The sequence below is a fragment of the Heterocephalus glaber genome, unplaced genomic scaffold (genome assembly GCF_053883595.1).
Source record: "Heterocephalus glaber isolate CG9 unplaced genomic scaffold, H.glaber_assembly_v1.0 deba00000937, whole genome shotgun sequence".
NCBI classification, from domain to species: Eukaryota; Metazoa; Chordata; class Mammalia; order Rodentia; family Bathyergidae; genus Heterocephalus; species Heterocephalus glaber.
In genome coordinates this window covers 5,437,810-5,443,981 of record NW_028258173.1, presented here as the reverse complement: position 1 = coordinate 5,443,981, position 6,172 = coordinate 5,437,810, and positions in this window count along the sequence as shown.

The window sequence follows — 6,172 nt, the reverse complement described above, 5'->3', positions numbered from 1 at the left end:
TTCAAAATAAATAAAGGGCTAGGAATTAGATCAGTGTGAAGACCCTGAGTTTAATTCCCAGTTTAAAAAAAAAACATGCCAGTTTTATGTAATATGAACTGAACTCATTTTTTTTTTTTTTTTTGTAATGGGGATCGAACTCGGGTCCTTGTGCTTGCACAGCAGGCAGCGAAACCACTGAGCTAAATCCCCAGCCCAATTGAACTCATTTTTTGAAACCACCAGGTCCAAATGATATCCAAGAGAAGATTACAACAAAGAACTGCTATGAGTTGAGTTGTGTCCCTCAAATTCCTGCACTGAAACCTTCCATTCCCAGAACCCCAGAATGAGATTTTCTCTGGAAACAGAGTTGCTGCAGGTGTAGTTAGTTAAGGAGAGATCATCTGGAAGTAGGGCGGGTCCTGATCCCACATGACACTGTGAAGTTTGGGGTTCTGCTGTCCCCAGGCCAGGGTGACCAGATGCTGGTAAGAGGAGGAGCACAGGGTCCCCAGCTCCTTCACAGGGAGCATGGCCTGCCAACTCCTTGACCTTGGACTCTGGGCCTCCTGACCATGACCTCATGGGTCTCTGTCCTTCAGGTCACCCAGTCTGTGGCATTTTGTGACAGCACCCTAGGAAACTAAGACAGTCATCAATTCGGGGCAGTGGGAGTCGCGAGGGGGCCCCATAAGCTGCCTGCTACCCCTAGCCCTGATGGATACACTGGGAGTAATCAAAGCAGAATGGCACCATTCCCATGGCTGAGTCAGGCAACGACAGTCATGGGCATCAGAATCATCAAGTGGGCTGGGAAGGCAGTGGCCATTCAATGACAGAGCAAACCACAGGGTCCCTGCCTGGTCCACGTGGCAGAGGCAGTGGCCATCAGCCTGTGCTCAAGGCAGCCTGGGCATCAGCCACTCGGCTGCCAAGGAAGTGGAGCAAACAGTGGGGCTTCAGCAATCAGCTCCTGCTGTAGAAAACAGACTGTGAGACACGAAGGGACAGAAGGACTCAGGGACCAGAGGAACCCTGCCATGACCTGCAGTCCTGAATTGGGTCCTGGTTTGGATAAACTTACCTTCAAAATATTTTGAGGAAGCGGGGCATGGTGGTACACACATATAATCCCAGCACTCACGAGGCTGGGGCAGGAGGACTTCAACTTTGAGCCCAGCCTGGGCAATGTAGTGACTTAGTGAAACCCTGTCTGAAAAATAAAACATAAATGTCCTGTGTGGTGATGCACACTTGCAATCCCAGGACTCAGGAGGCTGAGGCAGGAGAATGGCTGTGTTTGAGGCCAGCCTGGGCTACACAGGGAGTTGAAGACCAGCCTGAACTACATAGTGAGACATTGTCTCAAAAAAAAAAACCCCAAAAAGTAAATAAAATAAAGAGCTGAGGGTGTAGTTCAGTGTGAAGGAACTGGGTTCGATTTCCAGTACCACCTCCCTAAAAATAGAAGCAATTAGGAGAATATTAATATGACTATGAGGTGAGGCTAAGGATTTTTACTTTTTTTTTTGGTACTGGAGATCGAGCTCAGGACCTTGCGCTTGTGAGGCAAGCAGCGGAACCACTGAGCTAAATCCCCAGCCCTACGTTTTGTTTTGTTTGGTTTGGTTTGGTACCAGGGATTGAACTTGGGACCTTGTGCTTGCAAGGCAGGCAGAGGAACCACTGAGGTAAATTCCCAGATTTTTTTTTATTTTTTTGAGACAGGGTCTTGCTATGTATTGCAGGCTGGCCTTGAACTCACTGTGTATTCCAAGTTGGCCTCAAATTCAATGTGCTCTTCCTCCCTCAGCCTCCGGAGATCTTGCTTTACAGACATCTGGCACACACCCAGCTTTTATTTTTTATTTTTTGAGACGGGCTCTAAGTCACTAAACTGCCCAGGCTGGGCTCAAATTTAGTGATCCTCCTGGCTCAGGTTCCCAAGTGCTGGGATTACAGTCATGTACCACCAAAGTGCCTAGAGATTTTAATTTATTTTATTAACTGTAAAAGTATTACTTTGGCTACCTAGATAAATGATTCATTTTTTAAAAAGATTTATACTAGGGAGCCAGCCATACTGGCACACACCTGTAATCCCAGCACTTGGGAAGCTGAGGCAGGAGGTTTGCCATGAGTTTGAGGCCAGCCTGAGCTACACAGTGAGTTCAAGACTAGCCTGAACTACAAAGTGAGACTCTGTCTCCAAAAACAATAACTAAAATAGAAGAGATGTGGGAGATGTCCCTCCATTCACTGACTTGGAAAGATCTCCAACACATATTTGAAGTAAAAAAATTATGCCTAACGTCTGTTCCATTTAAATAAAGGCTATATGGAACGTGTGTAGTGCACAGAGCGGCACCAGAAAGACACACACAGAGGTACTGTGAGGTTGTCTCCAGGGAAAGGAGTGAGGAGGAGGATAGGCAAACAACAGTGACAGTGGAGGCCAGGTGTCAGTGACAGACCCCGGGCGGCTATGTTGTTTATATTTACTAGTTCACTAGAGCCTCCCAGCAGCCACTCCCAGATGACTAATGGAGGCACCGGAAATCCAGCCCGGTGCTTAGCCAGGCCTGTGTCCCCGCCCCAACACAGCTCTGGGCTGGCCTGTCCCACACTGCTTCCCATCAGCAGCCAGGCCAGACCCTGAGTGGTCTTTTGGCTGCATCCAGCTCCTCCTCAGTTTCCTCCTGGCCCTCAATTCACTCAGTGAATCTTTTCCAAGCCTCGGAGCTGCCTGGGTGGTAAAAGAATTGAAGGCAATTCCGGGCGTGGTGGCACATGCCTGTAACTCCAGCACTGAGGAGGCTGAAGCAGGAGGATTGCCGTGAGTTTGAGGCCAGCCTGGGCTACATTGTGAGCTCAAGGCCTGTTTGAACTACATAGCGCGACTCTGTCTCAAAAAAATAAAAGAACTGAGGGCAAGCTGGGTGTGGTGGCACAGGCCTATGATCTCAGCACTGTGAGGTTGAGGCAGGAGGATCAAAAGTTCAAGGTCAGCCTGAGCAGTATAGTAAGACCCTGTCTCAAAATCAAAAACAAATAAAGAGTTGGGGGTGCACTTTAGTGCAAAGGCCTTGGGTCCAACCTGGGTACTGGAGGAAAAAGCCTGCATCAAGTATTATTCCTTTGATTGCTGAACTGTGGGTACACTCTGTTAAATTCTTCAGAGGCTAGCGTCCTGCTTACTGCCCCCTGGTCCAACGAGGTTGACAACGAACCGAAAGGGCCACATCAGGTAGGAGCCAGAGCCATGAGGAAACAGAAGCCAGGGTAGGGGGGATGGAGGGTCGTGCTGTTAGAGAGGCGCCTGGGCAGAGCCACTGGCGACAATGCTGGGAAGAGCATTCTGGGGGCTAAAAGGCCTTGGGGAAGGAGGCGGAAGTGGCCCTGGGCCCAGTGAGGAGGCCCGATCGGTGCCGGGAGAGAGGTCAGGTCCGGGAGGATGCCCTGGCTGGGCAGGCCCTTGTGCAGGCCAAGTGTGACTTCAGGAAACAGGGATGGTTTTGACAGTGGGGACGGAGGCCACATGACCCGGTTCACACAGTGACAGCATCTCCTGTGGTCTCCTGGGCGCTGCGTGGAGACCGCAGTGGGGAGGCAGAGGGGAAGCAGAAGGCGAAGAGGCTTGCGCATCCCGGGGGGACAGACAGCAGTGTTGGGTCATGTCGGGCACACACGTGTTTCCGTGGAGTCCAGGGCTGCGACCCTGCCTGTGTGACCTGGATCTAAACTCAGGCGCTGTGCAGCCCCAGAGGCCTCTTTCTGAGAACAAAGGGGCCTCTGTGTGAGCCATGCCATCCTGACCTGACCTAAACCATACACATGGTGTGGTCAAAAAACACGGTAAATGCTTTGATTAAAAATATGTTACAATAAAAGACAGCTGGGGGTGGTTATGCATGCCCATAATCTCAGCATTTGGATAGGCTGAGGCAGGAGGACTGTGGTGAGTTTGAGGCCAGCCTGGGCTATAGTAAGTTCCTGTCTCACAAACAAAACAAAACAAAAAGTTTATTACAGTGAAAGACACATTGCCATTAACACCTCCCTTAAAATCCATCCCCTTGCCTCAAATACACTTATCCCATCATTCTTTTTCTTTTTTTGTTTTTTGGTACCGGGGATGGAACTCAGGACCTTGCACTTGCAAGGCAGGTGCAGTGCCACTGAGCTAAATCCCCAGCTTGTATCCCATCATTCTTGTCACTTGTGTTTTGAGACAAGGTCTCACCACATAATGGAAGTTCAGGGAGACTTGAATTCACTGTATGGCCCAGGCTGGCCTCGAACCCCTGGTGTTCCTCCTGCCTCAGCCTCCCAAGGGCTGGGAGTACAGGTGTGGGCCACCTCCCAGGAGGAACTCTTATGGCATAAAAAGATATCCAACACTCACTGTGCAGATTCTTTCTTGCTCGAAGTCATAAATCTATGTCTAAAATAAACACTACCTGTACTTCTGCATGGCTGCCCGTGTGTCTTTCCTGAATTCTGTCTTCAAAGTTAAGGGGTCCTGGGGTGCTGAAGTTTCCTTCTAGAGGTGATTTCTAGGTACTTTCTGCCCTGAACAAAGAATTGGTCGAGACAAGCCCAACTTTTATTTTTATTTATTTATTTTTTGGTACTGGGGATTGAACTCAGGACCTTGTGGTTGCCAGGCATGCTCGGTGCCACTGAGACACATCCCTGGTCCTTTTACCTCTATTAAAGGTAGGAAAGGAAACGCTCTGCAGAGCGAGTCTGGGCCAATTAGAAGTGGGAAAAGAAGTACCATTTTACAGTGTGCAGAGGGACCAAGGTAAAAGAGAAAATACAGTAGTCTCCCACTCAAGGGTCGTCTGTAACTCCCACACTTCAGGCTGACATCAGGTCTAGACCAGCCTGTGTCAGGAACCTGCTTAGGTTCTTTGGGAAAGAACTGAAGCTAAGACTCTGATTGGTTCCAAGTGCAGGGCTTTGGGGACTGTTCAGCCAATGTGTCCCAGAAGTCTGTGATTGATGAGCCACACCCACCCCTCCAGCCAGTTTGCTGCAGCCTAATCTCTTGTCCCACAAAGATCTGGGGAATGTGAGGGCCAGCCTTCAATGTCAGGACCCTGGCTTCTGGTGACCGGGACCACAGGTGATTTCTAGCATCCAAGCCCTGACAGTCTCTCCAGGCTTCTGACTCCGGTGTCTGCTTCCTGGATCTTCCCTGTTGCTTTTCTTCCCCCCAGAACCCTACAATGACCATGCATTACTTTTGTAAATCATGCTCAGCCACTGTGAATGCAACTTCAAAGATTCCACATACAAATGTAAAGCAGTATAAAATGTGCAGTGTATACAAAAGATATCCACAAGACCGGGAAGGGTCTTGGGTTAGGATAAATTCTTTTCTGACTTTCTGTGTTTTTTGAAATGCAGTTAAATAAAAACATTTTTTTAACATAACAAAATTGTAATTTGTTGGGATGGCTGGAGATAGAACCTAGGAGCTCATGCACACTAGGTAAATGCTCTACCACTGAGCTATACCCTCAGCCCCATATATATATATATATATATATATATATATATTTTTTTTTTTTTTTTTTTTTTTTTTGAGACAGGATCTCACTACCTATTCCAGGCTGGTTTTGCACTCACTATGTAGCCCAGGCTGGCCTCAAACTCACAGGACTCCTCCTGCTTTAAGCCTCTCAAGTGCTGGGATTACAGGCATGTGCCATCACACTTGGCCTCTCACACCATTTTTATCCTTTTATTTTGAAATAGGGTCTCATTAAATCTCTAAATTGCTCAGGGTTGGCTTGAATTTGGGATCCTCCTGCCTCAGCCTCCCAGAGTGCTAAGATTATAGTCATGTGCTGGCCCCTCCCTCCTCCTCTTCCTCCTCCTCTTCCCCTTCTTCTCTCTCTCTCTCTCTCTCTCTCTCTCGTCTCCAGGGTCTGGCCTGTAGCCCAGGCTGGCCTCAAACTCTAGAATCATCCTGCCTCAGCTTCTGGAGTGCTGGGATTATAATAGTATTGCATGTTTTGTTTGGATTTGAACAAGCTCAAGAACTCACTCCCCCCTGCCCTACCAGAGCCACTCCCTCCCTCCTACACATCCCCACCTCTGGGCCGAAAAGGGGAGGCAGGGATGGGGGCTGGGCTCCTCGGGTCTGTCTTCCCACAAAATAGGCATCCTGTCGTGGTTA